Source organism: Microcebus murinus, chromosome 2, assembly GCF_040939455.1.
Source record: "Microcebus murinus isolate Inina chromosome 2, M.murinus_Inina_mat1.0, whole genome shotgun sequence".
Taxonomy (NCBI): Eukaryota; Metazoa; Chordata; class Mammalia; order Primates; family Cheirogaleidae; genus Microcebus; species Microcebus murinus.
The window spans coordinates 40767867-40784483 of NC_134105.1; positions in this window are offsets into that span (position 1 = coordinate 40767867).

A 16617-nucleotide genomic window follows, 5' to 3' on the forward strand; every position below is an offset into this window, starting at 1 on the left:
TGCTTTCTCTGATGCCCTATGTAATGCATTTTCCTGGTAAAACCATTCATGCAGAACAGTGCGAGTACACAGAAAAAAAACAAAAAAAAATCACTCCAAATCCCACCACTGTGAGGCAACCACTGGTAAGATTTAGGTGAACCTTTTTTATAGATCTCTCTGAGCACCTAAATATGCATGCACATGCATATACATTAAATACAAATACAAAGCCACAAAAATGAGACGCTACACTACATGCTGTGCCGTAACCTAATTTTGTCACTCAGTGGTATGTTAAAATGTATATTCATCTGTACCATCGTTTTAAAGGTGAAGAAGTCTCAGCTCAGAGGTAGGAGGCCATTTGCCCACACATCCACTCTCCGGATTCTCTCTTCCTCTGCTCCCCTTCCCTCCCTCCCTTCCTTCCTTCCCTCCCTCCCTCCCCCACTCCTTTCTTTTTAAAGGAATGAATTCACTGGAAGCACAGAAACAAAGAATTATAAGTCTTTCCATAAAGTATGTTGATGGATGACTTTTTAAAAATTTTTAATTATAATGGGTACATAATAGTTGTATATCTTTGCAGGGTATATGAGATGTTTTGATACAGGCATACAACCCTAACTTGTTGTTGATTATAGTCACTTTGTTGTGCTATCAAATATTGTTCCTTCTATCAAACTACCTATATTTTTGTACCCATTAACCATCCCACTTTATTCCCCCTCCCTGCTACCCGTCCCAGCCTCTGGAATCCATCATTCTACTCTCCGCCAGATGGATGGCTTTCCAATGCTGATTTTGTTTGACTCCACACCCCGAAAGCAGCCTGAATGAAACATGTCGTGCTGCTGTGCTGAAATGCACAGGTCTGTGTCCTCTCTCCTCTTCTGAAGAGCCCAAAGCCTTAATTGAAAGTACAACGGTGCATCCCCGGGCCTTGGGAGCTGGCAGACATGAAGCAAGCAGAGGCTGGCGATGTGCTTGGCAGTGGGGCTTGTTCTTCTGTGCCACTGCCCTTGCAGGGAGACGACTGTGTCCTGGCTGGCCCAGTGGCCTCAGGAGGAGGATGAGAGATATGTGGCACGGGGCCACTCCAGCCAACCCACAGACTTGAGAGTGAGAAGCAAACATGCATTGCTTTGCACCACTGAGAGTCTGAAGCTGTTAGTCCTGCAGGAGTAGCTGACAGACACATCAGGGACACACTGCCAAGTTACTCACGCTCTCAGATCCCGAATCTGAAAAACAGGGTTAGTACTGACCTAACTGCTGAGCTGTTGTTTGAGTCTGACGGGTCACTGGATGCACAGTTGGGACTGAGCACTCAGTGAATCTTAGCTATTATTAATGCATGACCTTCGAGTGATGTTTTTCAAATCACACGACCCACTAACGGGCCCTGACATCAACCTAGTGCGTCATCACTAGCATTTTCTTTGGGTAGGACAGACTAGAAAGTTATCACGGGACTTCGCAATTAGGAAGGTAAACATTGCTTTGTGGGACTGTTGTTTCAGGGTATGTGTATCAAACAAATTTCTTTCTGTGGGTCACGGTCAAAAAAATGGAAAAGCCTATGCCTGAGTGTGGGCAGACTGCTTCCTTCCCTGGTTCCGGGCCCTTGGGATAGCAAGGGCAAGTATTATTAACAGTATCCTCATGTTTCAACAAATAGTCCTCCCAAATGGGGCTGCGTCACCTCTGGCACAGAGTAAGCACTTAATAAACAACAGCCATTATAATAATAATATTATTATTGTGTCGTTCCCAGTGCTTTTCTGGATTTCACTTCATTCAGTCATTCATCTGCTTATTCGACAAGCATTGACTGCGTGCAGAGTGACGGGGCCATGAAGATGACCCAGGTGTGGCCCCATCTCTATCCAGAGGCTGGTTTTTGTGTTGATTGACTTACATGCACCCTAGTGAGAGGTCAAGAGCTCCAAATCTGGAGCTGGATGGCCTGGGTCTGAATCCCAACTCTTCTACTTACCAGCTGTTAGCCTTGGGCGAGTGACTTACCCTGTCTGTGCCTTGTTTATGAAGTGGGGACGTTAGTAATAGGCAGGAGGTTGCTAGGTGTCTTCAACCAGTATTCACGGAGGTGAGTACTCAGAATGCAGTCTGGCCCACAGGAAGCACACAGAGAAGGTCTGTTGGCTATTATCACCACTGTCAAAGTTCAAGTGTGTGGCTTGGAAGGGACCCAGGAGACAGCCCACGGTGGCACCACACTTCACCTCAAGTGCCGATGGCCTGGAGCGCTGTGTTGGGAGGGACTCGGAGACCGAACCTGGGCTCAGTAAATACAGCCTTGAGTAGTTAGAGACGTTGGCACAGGCAAGGGAGGGAGAGTGGGGGTGCACGGGTCACCTGCTTGCCATCCCGGATCCAGTCTGAACTTCTGTTTTTATAGGTAGGGAACTGAGCCCCAGAGAGGGGAAGGAAGGGACGTACGTGCCCCAGGTCAGAGCTGGCATTTGGTCCGGGGCTCCTGCCGACTTTCCTTCTGCCCCGGGGGAACCGAAGGAGCGAGGCAGCGTTTCCCAGGAGCCGGGGGAGCGTCTCCCCTCAGCACCCACTCCTCTGGGTTCAGCAGCCTGCACCAGGCCTGATTGAGCTTGGGAACATTTGAGGCAAAATTCGGCCCTGTGGAGAGCAGCGCTTGAATGGCACTTTTTGGGATGATGAATGTGCTTGTTTGGATTTGAATGAGACGGAATCAGCAGATACAGTATCGCGCTGGAAACTGGGGGAGGTGGGGGTGGAGAACGCTCCTTTTTCCCTTGAAAAAGCATGATTTTTTATATTGCAATTAAACAGGCCTTCGGGCTGATTTTGCTTCTCTGCTGCTGACATTAAAAAATGCCAGACAAAGATAGCGGCTCTGCTCTCCTTGAGACGCGCTTCCAGGCAGAGGGAAGCATCCGCCACCGTCTCTCAGGAAAATGGGGTGAGAGACGCCACAGCTCTGGGGGCAGGGGCTGCTTCCCACCCGCATGCACGTGGCCCCCAGGCACCTGGGGAACTCCATCCCAGCTGTCCCCATGAAGGACTACTGTGGAACTCAGGAATGACCCTACTTGCTAAGGACACCAAAGTCTGTGTATCTCAGGTTCCCACCTGGGGGCCTGTGGCTGTGGGGGCTGGACATGGCAAAGGGTCCTCATCTGGAGTCATTTCAGTCCCACTGTCACCACTGACCCCTGAGTGGGAGCCACTGACCCCTGAGGCCTGCCCAGCAGCCAAGTCCCCTTCCGCCTGCGGGGAATCTCAGGGTTGCAAGGCCACACCTCTCACTTTGGAAACTGAGGCAGAACTGCTGGTCTCCTCCCCTCCCCATGAAAAATGGGACATAGGTTCAGCTCACAACCAGGCTGGGAGCTTGAATCCTGGAGAGGGACACGACACAAAAGGGACCATCTGAGATGGTGGCAGAAAGCAAAGCGCCGTGGTTAAGGGTGTGGGCTCCGGGCCCACACCAGCAGGCCGGGCGGCCAGGCCCTCCCATCTACTGCCAGTTCATCTTGGGCAACTTGTTTTGCCTTTCTGTGCCTCAGTTTCCTCATCTATAAAATGAGTTAATAGAGGGAAAGCATTTAGCACGTGCCTGGACCTGGTGAGGGCTCAGTGAAGATTAGCTATTGCTGTTATTTGTGATGATGACAACAGCAGAGTCTTGCAGGTGGAGGCCAGTCCCCGGTGGGACTCCCCCTGAGGCCGAGTGCCAGGCAGAGATGCGCTGGTGGCTGGGTCCTCAGTGGCCTGGCAACCTTGGCTCAAACCACTATCTTTTCAACAAGCCCCTTCCCTGTTTAAGTTGGGTAAGTCTGTTTTTCTTGTCCTTAACCAAGGACTCTGACTGGTACATGCCATAATTAATCCACAGAAGGCTTTAGCGGAAGCTTCAGAATCAATTTGTGTGGTCAGGGCTGCCTTGGATTAAGAATGTAATATCCGTTATCTCTCTGATCCTCCACTCCCCCCAGGAGGGACAGAGCGCCTTCTGTTTCCACTTGCTCAGTAAGGACTTGCAGGCTCACAAATGAGATAAGACACTCGAAGGCTGTCAGTCAGCTATGAAGAATTCCACCCCCAGTGGGTCATATTGCAGCACATATAACAGAGTCCTTAACAGATCTCAGTGCAAATTCTGTCTGCATCACTGTCTTTGGACAAATCACCCCCTACCTCCTAGCCTTGGTCCCCTTATTAGTAAAGTTGAAAGAATAATACCGAGAGAGTTCAGAAGAGACTACGGTCATGCACCACACTGGTGGTGTTGGTGGGCTGGACGACTGACCTCACTAGAGAATTTTCTGGTTCTTTCAGAGGTCAGGGCAGGAAAAGGGCACACGGACAGGGGGCAGGAGAGACCTGCACTGGGCAGAGGGCCCACTCCACTCCCTCTAGGGTGGAAGCTTGACCTCGGGTGGCTCTTGGCTTTAGGTGTGCTCTTGCCACTGAATGGTGTCCCAGGACTGAAGCTTTCCTCGGGGCTCGGCACGTCTCAGGCTATCCCAGCCACCGGCCTCCCCTGGGCTTCTTGTGGAGAGAAGGGTGAATGGCTTCTATTAGCTAAACAAATTCCAGCAACACTACCAACTTGCTGTGTGACCTTGAGCAAGTTAACTCACTTCTCTGAGCCATAATATATCAACCTGTCCTTCAAAGGGTTTTTGGGAGGATGACGTATTTAACACTGAGCCTTAGTAAGTGGTGGCCATTAGCATTATGTCGTTGCTCAGTTTATCTTGTCAGTGCCCTGCTAACATGCTCCCTTTACTTCCTCCTCCAGATCTCCAGCGGTGCCCAAGGAAAGGAGGGGCAGTCAGAGCAGGAGTTCAGGAGAAGCCTTCTTGGGGTTCACTAGGATCTGGAGCAAACCACAGCCCAGCTCAGGGCCCAGGACGGTGCCGGTGCCAAGACAGTAAGGGCTCCCCACGTGGGAGCTCTGGTTGCTATTATTTTGGGCACAGGGCTTCATTCAGAAAGTGGATGAGTTTAATTACAGGCAAACTGTGCATAATGTGATTCTTTCATTCCTGCAACGATGACTTCCAGACACCTGCTCCATTCAGGAAAAAAAAAATAGGTTTAAATTGAAAACCGCTTCTCTGCAGTCCTTAATTACCACCTTCTTGAAGTTTATGGTACAAAATGTCTTCCGTTGAGGAAGTCATCAGAGTGGCAGGCAGAGTCTGGGAGGGAAGCAGAGCCCTGACTAGGGAAGCCACACCCCTGGGACCCGGCTTTGATGGGGCCTGTCAGGACACAGGAGCAGAGTCGTTGAAACTTGACCACACCCTTCACAGAGCACTCCACATCCCTCAAATTGACATCTAGGGAAAGGTTAAAATCACATGAAAATGCTTATGTTAAAATGTTGAGTGAGAAAAATAGGATGTAAAATTATATGGCAAGATGATCCCAACTATCTAAAAATAGATAAAATTTCTCACCTAAAAAAGCCTGGAACTTTGCTTCCATCCAATAATGGAGTAGCAAAGACCAGATTGGCCATCCACCTGAAACAACTAAAACGCCAGACAAAATACCTCAAACAGTGGATTTCAGACACTGAGCAGCAGGCAATGCAGGACAGTGGCCCCTGAGAGAGGGGACACAATGGAGGGAGCCTTTGATTGCCCAGTTGCCTGCCTGGAGAGAGGTTTCAGACCGCAGGGCAGAGAGGGGAAGCCAGGTGGAGCCTGGTCACCTGAGTTGAGGAAACAGAGGTAAGTCCAGGGAGCCCAGGTGCTGGAATTCACAGGGCAGAGTATCCAAGTAGAGAAAGCTGCCCAGAAAGAAAGTTCTGGCATTGCAGAGGACCTCCCTCATGCCTTCAGCTGACAACTGATCAGTGCATGTATATGAGGAGTCCTCCTGAGGCTGGGGAGGAGCCACCCAAAAGGAACAGGGGAGCAATGTGTGGACCCACACAGATAAGGCATGGTTTGTGTTCCAGTCATAGATGCAACATCCGTAACAAAACTTTATCCAGTGGAATCCAACAGTATATAAAAAGGATAATACATCATGACCAAGTGGAGTTTATCCCAGGAATGTAAGGTTGGTTTAATACTTTAAAACCAATCTCTATAATTCACCATATCAACAGCCTAAAAAAGAAAAACTACAATCATCTTAATAAATGATAAATATTTTTGATAAAAATCTAGTCTCCATTCACGATAAAAATTGCTCCCAGTAAATTAAGGACAGAAGGGAATTTTTTCAACCTGAAAAAGACATCTACAAAAATCCTTCAGCTAATATTATACTTAATGGGGAAAGATTGAATGCTTTCCTTCTAAGATCAGAAACAAGACAAGGATGTCTTCTCTATCACTTCTATTCAACATTATGCTGAAGGCTCTAGCCAGTGCAATAAGGCAAGAAAAAGAAATTTAATAGACAGATTAGAAAGGAAGAAATAAAACTTCACTATTCACAGATGATACGATCACCTATGTAGAAAATCTTACAGATCCTACAAAAAATTACTAGAAATAATAAGGGAGACCATGTACAGTAGCTCACACTTACAATCCTAGCACTTTGGGAGGCCAAGGCAGGAGGATTGCTTGAGCTCAGGAGTTGGAGACCGTCCTGAACAAGAGAGAGGCCCTGTCTCTACTAAAAATAGAAAAATTAGCTGGGTATAGTGGCATTCTCCTGTAGTTACAGCTACTAAGGAGGCTGAGGCAGGAGGATTGCTTCAGCCTAGGAATATGAGGCTACAGAGAGCTACAATGATGCCACTGCACTCTAGCCAGGGTGACAGAATAAAACTCTGTCTCAAATAATAATAATAATAATAATGATAATACTAAGGAGAAGAAGAAAAAGAAGGGAGTTTGAAAAGAGTACCAGGTCAATATGCAAGAATCAATTGTATTTCACATACTAAAAATACAGAAATTGTGTATGTTATATACTAGAAACAAATGATTAGAAATTCATATTTAAAAAGTAATAGCATGTAATAGCATCAAAATATGAAATAACTTAAGGCTAAAATTGTCAAAAGATATTCAAGACTCCAACTTTGAAAATTATACAACATTGTTGAGTGAAATTAAGACCTTTAAATAGGAGGAGAAATATACTGTGTTTGTGGATCTCTATATTGTTAAAATGTCGATTCTCCTCAAATTGATCTATAGATTCAATGCAATCCTGATCAAACCCAGCAGTTTATTTGGTATATGCACAGAAACTGACAAGCTGATTCCAAAATTTATATGTAAACTCAAAAGGATCTAGAATAGCTGAAACAACTTTGAAAAAGAATAAACTTGGAGGATACATATTACCTAGTTTTAAGACTTATTATAAAGCCACAGTAAACAAGAGAATGTGGTATTGGCACAAAAATAGGCATATAAATGAAACAGATGAGAGTCCAGTAAAAGCTCCATATGTGTAAGGTCAGTTGATTTTAACAAAGGTGAAAGGGTGCTCTTTTCCACAAGTGGTCCCAGAACTTGACCAAAACGACCAGAAAATGAACCTTGACTCTGACCTCACATCATGTACCACAATTAACTTGAAAGGGATCGTATCCCTAAATGTAAGAGCTATAAAACTCTAAAACTTCTAGGAAAAAAAAAATAGGAGAAAATCTTAATGACCTTAAGTCTGACAAAAATTTCTTAAATACAACACAAAGATAACAAATTATAAAAGAAAAAAATCAATACATTGGACTTCATCAAGATTATAAAGGTTTGTTCTTCAAAAGAATCTGTTAAGAAAATGAAAAAGCAAGCTACAGACTGGGAGAAAATGTTTGCAAAACACACCAACGGTGATGATCGATGCACAACTTTGTGAGTATAATAAAAGCTACTGAATTATACATCTTAAAAGGGTGATATTTATGACATGTGAATTAAATCTCAATAAAACTATAAACGAAACAACATATATCCAACAAGGGCCTTGTATAAAGAACTCTCCCAACTCAGTAAGGTGATAAACTCGATCTTTAAAATCTAGCAAAAGATTTGAACAGACACTGAGCCAATGAAGACATATGAATGGCAAATGAGCACATGGGAAGATGCTCAAGATCACTGGTCATTAAGGACATGCAAATTAGAACCACAGGAAATGCCACTGCCCACCCACTGGGATGGCTCGATTCTGTGTTCCATTATGTCGGCTCCCAGGCGGTGCAGCCAGGTTGGCCCACCAGCCCTCAGCGTTTGCAGGAGGCCATCTGCCTCCTCACCTACAGCTTCCAGCCTGGCACCCAGTGCCCACTTGCCGTGTACAGGAGTTCGTTTAACCCCTTTTGGGCAGGAGAGTGTCTGGGTCCCAGGCAGGGCTGGGGAAGGAGAAGGAATAGCAACGGTGACTTTGGTGACAGCAGCAGCAGGCTCTGCGGTCCGGGCTGGGGGTGGGGGGTGATGAGGCTGGTTCCTGGCTCACGGCTGCAGCCTCAGTCGCTTGAGGCTGCTATGACAAAAGGCCTTAGACTAATTTACGAACAATACACATTTATTGGTCACAGTTCTGAAGGCTGGGAGGTCCTAGATCAAGGTGCTGGCAGGTTTGGTGTCTGGTGAGGGCCTGCTCTTCAGGGACAGCGCCTTCTTGCTGTGCTCTCATTTGGTGGGAGGGGCTCTCTTGAGCCTGTTTTATGAGGTCACTAATCCCATTTATGGGGGTGAAACCCTCGTGACTCCATCACTTCCCAAAGGCCTCACTTCTTATTATTATCCCACTGGGTCTGAGGTTCCAACATATGAATCTGGGAGACACCAACGTTCAGACCACGGCAGGGGCCAGGAGGATGGTCAAATGAGCAGGAACCAGCCAGTACAAGGGCCTGAACACAGGCAGGTCCGGAGGAAGAGCCAAGTGAGCAGATCGGAGAAGCAGGCAGCAGCCACAACAAAGGGTCTTGATGAGTAACTGGATCTGAGTGGCCAGGGGACAAAGAGAGAGGAGTAAGGACCCACCAAGGATCCCGGTCATGCTGCCACCAAGGCGGAGAGTATGAGGAGTAGGGACAGGGAAAGGCACCAGCTTCCACTTTGCAAATGTGTGGTCTGGGTGCCCTGGGCATCCTGGCACTTGCCCAGTGGGACACTGGCCATGCGTGTGTGAGGGTCAGAGAGCTCGGGCCGGGGCAGGCAGTGTGGGGTCAGCAGAGGGGAGCTCTGGAAGCCTCGAGAGTGGAGACGTTGCCCAGGGAGACAGGAGAGTGAGGGCGGAGGAGCCGGGCCCAGGTGCCAGGGGCACCACGAGAAGGGAGCACCAGGCCCTTGAAAAGGAAAATAAAATCAGTGGCCTGTTTCCCTGCCAGCTCCTCCCTGGCTGTCACTTGAGGCGGCATACGGAAGGGAAGGGGAGTGGGGGAGGACTCTGGCCCTGAAATGGAGGAGACAGGCCTCACAGAGGTGCCAGACGCAAGTGCCCATTCCAAGGAACCAACCAACCTGGTTTCCTAATGTTCCAATCTGATTTTTTTAAAAAAGAAGTTGGGCCAAGTCCATATCTATAGTCCACCAGCCCGTCTGCTTTTTCCTTTTTCTTTCACTCATGTATCCAGCAGTTACTGAGCACCCATCACCGGGAGTCACCTGGTGCTAGGATACCCTGGGGAATGAATCCAACACGTCCTGCCCTTACCTATGGGATCTACAGGCCAGTGGCAGCCAGGTTAAAAAGGGACTGGTGAGGCCAGGTGCAGTGGCTCACACCTGTAATCCCAGCACTTTGGGAAGCCGAGGTTGGAAAATAACTTGAGGCCAGGAGTTCAAGTCCAGCCTGGGCAACATAGCAAGACCCCATCTCTAAAAAAAATAAATAAAAATAAAAAAATTAGCCAGGCATGGTGACAGGCACCTGTAGTCCCAGCTACCCAGGAGGCTGAGGCAGGAGGATTGCTTGAGTCCAGGAGTTTGCAGTCACAGTGAGCTATGATGGTGTTACTCCACTCTGGCCTGGGAGACAGAGAGAGACCTTATCTCAAAAAAATAAAAATAAAAAACAAATAAAGAAAAGAAAAAGAAAGAAGAAGAGGAAGGGACTGGCAATGACTCTGGCAGGGCTCTCTGCAATTGTCATCTTCAAAACCTTTTCTCCTCTGTTTCCAGTGTGTCATCAGCACATGGCCCTAGCTCCTCCATCCTCACTCTCCTGTCTCCCTGAGCAACGAATCCACTCTCAAGGCTTCCAACACTCCCCTCTGCTGACCCCGAACTGCCTGCCCCGGCCCGAGCTCTCTGACCCCCCCCTCCCCACACACACACAGAGCTAGTGGCCCACTGGGCAAGTGCAGGGGTGCTCAGAGCACCTACATTTGCAAAGTGGAAGCTGGTGTCCTTCCACGCACCCACACCTCCTCATGGTCTCTGCCTCTGTGAATGCGATGGCCCTGGACCCCCGGGACTCATCCTCACTCTCTCTCTCCCTCTCCCAACAAATCCAGTCATTCAGGGAGCCCCGTTGATGATGCCTGCTAAGTTCTTCTTGGATCTGTCCACTTCTCTCTCTCTCCCTAGCACCCATCCAAGTTCAAGCCTTCATATCTGACTGGTTCCCTCTCACTCCCCACCTATCTTCCTTTGGCCTTAAACTTCCCTAAGGTATAGCAGACAGGAGATTTTTAGTTGCAAAGTGACATAAACCTACATCAAATTAGCATAAGCAAAGCATTGACTTGTTTGGCTCACATAACTAAAAGGTTCAGGGGCTTGCTTCGGGCATGGCTGGATCCAGGAGATTAAGCAATGTCAAAAGGACCTGGTCTGTCTGCTTTGATTTTTCCTCAATCAGCATACTTCTCAGTCACACTCTCTTCGTGGGTTGGCCTCCCACATTAAGGCCAACAGAAAGAGATTTCTCTTCTCTCTACAGATCTAACCTGGGTCCAAGAGTTGAGTTTCATTGACTGTGTCTGGGTTGCATGGCCATCCCTAAAGTGGTTACTGGGGCATAGGTGTGTGCAACCCTCTAACGGGGCATGTGTGGGTCATGTGCTCACCCCTGAGGTTGAGCATGGGGTCAGCACCACCTAAACCACATGCACTGCAAGTAGGAGAAGGAAGGTTCCTCCAGGAAAATGCATGTCTCTGTCGGGGTGGGTAGGACGGCCACAAAACCAGTGTCGGGAGAAATGGCAATCCTGCCTTCCACAGGAAAGCACTAGCAGAGAACAGGAGGCTGCAAAAAGGTTTGCCGAGCAAAAACAGTGTTAATTATAGTCATTTACACAACACATTTTCTATTTTTGCCCAATTATCATGCCATACAATCGCCATCGCATGTCTTTAAGTAGGTGTGGGACTAACTCTGTTGTGTGCACCATTTAATTACAGCACTGAACTCTGCTCTATGACGTTTATCTGCACGGCGCACACTCCTGAGCTGGCTGTTTGCTCTCACCCTAAAATAACCAGAGAAGACCCCCTCCAGGCCCCTCAGTGCCCGCTGCCCACCTGGAGCCGTTCTGAGCCAATCTTGGAACTGACTTCACGGCGAACCCACCCACACTTGTGGCCTCGGATCGGCACCAGACCCGCCCTGGCTCTAGGAGGCCAAGGCCTAAGTGTGGTGTCATGGGAGGGGGTCCCAAGGGTTTGACCCCTCCCTCCTGCCACCCAGATCCCCTGAGAGTGTGGGGCCTCAGGGGAGGAACGTGTTCAATGTGAGCCGAGAAACGGCCCTGGTGAATGCTCATAGGGCCCACTGGGAACCTCTTCCAACCAGCATCTCCCCAGCCCCCACCCCAAGATCATCTTTCCCTCTTCCTTCATACAGGACTGGCCAGTTATCTTGGAAAAAGCTTCTCCTGGGGGGAGCTTTTCAAAGACCTCTCTCCAAAGCACTGGGCCTGGTCAAGGGTGTCAGGTGTAGAAGGGCCTGTCTCAACACGATTTATTGAAGACATCTAAGCGTCCCGGCTTTGGGAGGTAGAGGAAGCCCAGGGACACTAGTTCTGAGTGTGTAGAGGACACAATTTCTGGGTGATCCTTTTGGGCGAGTCCACAAAAGTCGTCTGTCCTAGAGCGCCCCCTGCTGGCCACAGCTGCAAATAGCGCCCGCAGGCTCAGCCTGTGCTGTGGGGACAGAGGCTGGAAAGCCAGCCCAGACCTGCTCTGCTCTTTAGGCCTGGGGACTTCCAGGCCGCCAGGCATTCCTCCTGGGCCCTGGCAGGTGGCAGCCCGTGGAGAGGTCAAGCCCTGCAGCCTCTGGCAGCTCCCAACCACTGTACCCAGAACTGCGTAAATGACACTTGCTCTTCTCCTTCTTCAGCCATGCCCACCACAAAGGGGCCAGGGCTGTAGGCAAATCCCTTCTCTTCCTCAAGATGCTGTTTGCCGCCTGTGAGATGGGTTGCAATGTTTGCCTGCGCCCAGAGCTGTCAAGGCAGATCATCATAGATGTGCACCATTTACAGGGCGCTTCCGTACGTTACTCGGGACGGCATGCACCGGGTGCCCTGAAAGGTCATACGTGTCCCACAAGTGTTGGCTGTGGTTCAGAGAAACAAATGTGTGAGCATGTTGCCGTGGCTCAGAGAGGAGGGGCAGCGTGGCAGCAGCAGGGAGGGGCAGGGTTGCTGCAAGCTCTCCCGCCCAGCTCAGCCCTCGGGAAGAGGGTGTGTGCATGTGTGTATGTCTGTGTGTGTGTGTGTGTGTGTGTCCACTAGCTGTAGGGAAAGGTGCCACCCAGTGGCAGTGACCCCACCAGGTGCTCTGAATCTTTCTTTGTGACATACTCTGGGCTTTAGGAGTAGACGCTGAGGGACCTGCCGTGGCAGAGATTTGCCCATCTATCCACCCCCAGCTCATCCCTCCCATCACACTCTGTACAGACCCTCACGGTTCCGCCCAGACCACACCAACAGCCTCCTGGCCACCACTGTGCACCGTGCCCAGGCCCGGCCTCCTGCACAGCGCTGCAGAGATATGCTGTTCCCAGCCGCAGCTTTCCACAACTCGCTCCTCTGCTAACGACCTACAACCCTTCCCTGTAACCAAAGGCTTCAGGTCCAGGCCTGGCTCTCCCACTCCCCGTCCCCACCCCCTCCTGCTCCCCATCCCGAGCCCCCCTCCCCCCCATTCCCAGTGAGCCACCCTCCTCCACTCCCCTCTGCTGTGCCCCCAACTCCTGGCAGCCAGGCCAGAGCCTCTCCTGGTCCCTGCTCTGTCACCGCTTAGACTCTGGCTCCTAGAACAGAAATATGAGAGATGCTGACACAATGCACACAAGCGATTTTACATCTTATAGTAGTCATATTTTTAAAAAGTAAAATGAAACAGCGAAGTTAATAATGTTTTTATTTAACCCAATATTTCCAAACTATTACCATACCAACATGTAAGCAATATCAAAATTATTCATAACTATGCCTTTTTTAATACCAAACTTTGAAATCCAGTGTATGCATAGCACATCTCAATTCAGACTAGCCACAGTTCAAGTAATCAATAACCACACCTGGTTAGTGGCAACCTTATTGGCCAACACAGTTCTAGAACCTTCTGTGGCTATTCCAGCCCCTGCCAGCTTCTTCCTTCCACCTGCAGATGGTTTAGGGTGCTCTCTGGTTGTTTCCCATGTTTCTAACATTCAGCTAAGGTCCAGGGTCCCGGGCTGTCTGAAGATGTAGGGTGGACCTGCAAAGTCTTTGCAGGTCTTCAAGGGCTACCTGGTAAATTCTTCATAAAGCTATGTGTACTCAATTTTAAAAATTGTTCCATATCCTGAGATTAGTTCCTTTCCAATATTGTGTATTAAAATCTGCTCCTTCTCCCCACTTTTTTTTTAATTTCCTCATATTATGGGGGTAAAAATATTGTTAAGGTTACATATATTGCCCTTGCCACCCCTCCGCCCTCCCACCGAGTCAGAGCTTCAAGTGTGTCCATCTCCAGGTGGTGCCCATCGCACTCATTACGTAAGTATACACCCATCCCCTCCTCCCCTCCCACCTGCCCGCCATCCGATAAAAGTTTTTTGGTTTGTTTTTTTTTTTAAATTTTGGTTACATTTTATATCTTTGCCTCTCCCTAAGAAGGGTTAGAGGTATGCCCTTCCCCTCCGCAATGCTCACCACATCCCTAAAATGTGGGTCTACCCCCACCCTGAATTCCTGGTGAACACTACCACCATTTGAGCACCATAGTTTTAATTACCACTTTTTTGGGGGGCGGGACATAATAGTAAGAGAGAATCGTGGTTGTTTTTAAGGACAAAATAAAAAGGTGGCAACCCTATGAACAAGAGATGTTAAAAATGCAAAATAAAACCCCGACACTGGCATGTGAGACCCAGAAGCTGGGAACCCCTGTCCCCCGCCGGCTGCCATGGGGATTTTTCTAAATTGAAAATCCGATAGTGTTGCTCCCCAGGAGACCCACGGTTGCCTTGGGAGAGTCCAAATTCAGGAGATTCATGAGCTTTGAAGACCCAGGAGGGCCCTCGCCAGCCATCACATACATCATTCTCCAGCAGGAGCACATTGCCGCAGCCCTCCCCCATGCCAAGCTGCCCCATGCCTGCCTTGGTCCTGACGTCCCCTGCCTCTCACTGGCCAGCGCCTCATCAGCCCTGCAGCTTAGCTGGAATGTCACCTCCTCCAATCACCGTTGGCCCCTGCTCAGGGTTCTGCAGTTCAGGGCTTCCCCATGTCTCACCCTGTCATAATTGTCTGCAGGTGGCTCTGCCACCCCCACCAGAGTGTGAGCCCCTCCAGGGAAGAGCCCTGTCCCCAGCACCTGCCCAGGGCTTGGCACCTAGGTGGAGCTCAGTGGGGGTGGGGTGAAGGGAGCAGGGTCCTCAGGAACCCAGCCGGAGGGTGTCTGCCGGGCAGCCTGCTGGACAGAGACCAGGGACCTGGCTGTCCACGTTATCTTCAGGGACTGTGGCGAGAGGTGCCAGTCCTGGTGGAGCTGCTGCTGGATTCATTCATTCACACAGAAGCGAGAGTGCCAGTGGCCTCCTGAGAAGGCACTGAAGGACTTTTCCCACATGGCCATGGCAGGGACTGGGACCCAGCAGCAGCTGAGCTGGGGGCTGCCCCCTTTCCTTCCTTTTTCTCCCGGTGGTTTTCAATATGCTGTATTGACGTCTAACTCACATTCAATATAATTTACTTCCTAAACACAGTTTGAGAAGTTTTAACAAAGTGTTTCCACCACCCCACAAAATATAGAGCATTTCGGTCACCCCAGAAAGTTCCCTCAGGACTCTTTCCAGTTGCTTCCTTCCCCTACCCCTGGCCCTGGCCACACTGGTGTCTCTATCTGTCACTGTAATTTTGCCTTTTTCGGAATGTCACAGAAATGGAATCATGCAGTATGTAGCATTCTGGGGTTGGCTTCTGTCACTTAGCACGATGCTTTTGAGGTTGTCCGTGTCGTTGCACGGGTGGGTAGCTTACTCCTGTGCATCGTAAGGGTGCACCTCAGCTAGTTTGCCCGTCCCCGGGGGGTGGGGGGGCACCCTTACTTTTTAAGGTCCTAAAGAACTGTGTGAATAATGTGGTTTCTGGGAGAAAAGGGGTGGCAGGAGCCCCTTCCAGGGGGGGACAGTGAGGACATTCTCTAACCAAAGGCTTCTCCAGCAGGGTCAGAGTCTCTGCTCTCCAACAGGCTGTGACAGTGACTTTTTCCTGGCTGCATTCCCAGACCGGATCGGGAGCCTTCCCCACCCAGAGTCTTTGGAGCAGTGTGTTCATATAATTTTCCCTGTGTGGATGTTCTTTTCTCAATGGGCAGGTATTGAAGGCTGTTGAAAAGCCACGTGCGCTCTCCTGGATTATGCCTGCCCTTCCGAGCCAAGCAGAGAAAGCCGGGTGTCAGCTGAGCCAGCGGACGAGGACCCCTGCTCCTGCGGTGGCCACTGCAAGGGTCTCGCCTTTTCTCTGGGGGGGTTGGGTCCACGTGGATGGGACAAAGGAACAGGATGGGAGGAGACACCGAGCTCTGGCTCTGGACAGCTTGCCGGTGACAAGAGCCTTCACTTCTCAGGGCCTCAGTTCCTGGGCCCTGAGTAAGAGGGCACTCTGACTCTTCTTAAAGAGTTGTGGGCAAAGCTAGCTCCCTGAAGACCTGAGTTCAAGTCCCAGCTCTGCAGGGCCCCGGCAAGGTTGTTTAGGTCCTCTGGACTCAGTTTCCTTATCTGTAAAATGTGGCCCCACCCAGATATTCTGTGGGCATAAAAACTGGGGAGTCCCTCCATGCCCCCTGCTTGGTTGGGGGTCCTGAGCTCTGCCCCTCACTCCTCCTTTCTGAACATCATGAAAATGGTCATGATATGCACCCCGACATGCACTGGTTGAGTGTCCCCAGGTCTATAGCCCTGTAGGGATTAGGGAACCAATACCCTTAAAGTCACATTTTTAGATCAATGCTCCATGAATAAGGACACCCCTTCTATTGAATCTCCTTGCCTGCATCTCCCCTCCCTCTGCCTCCCCAGCCCTGCATATATGACCTTAAGCAAGCACTTAACCTCTCTGTGCCTCAGTTTTCTCATCTGTGAAAGAGGGATAATAATACTACCAACCCTCATGGGGCTATTGTCAGGATTAAACAAGATGTACATGAAAGATGGAGAGTGTTTCAAACATTACCTATCACAAGGTAAGTACTCAATATAAGC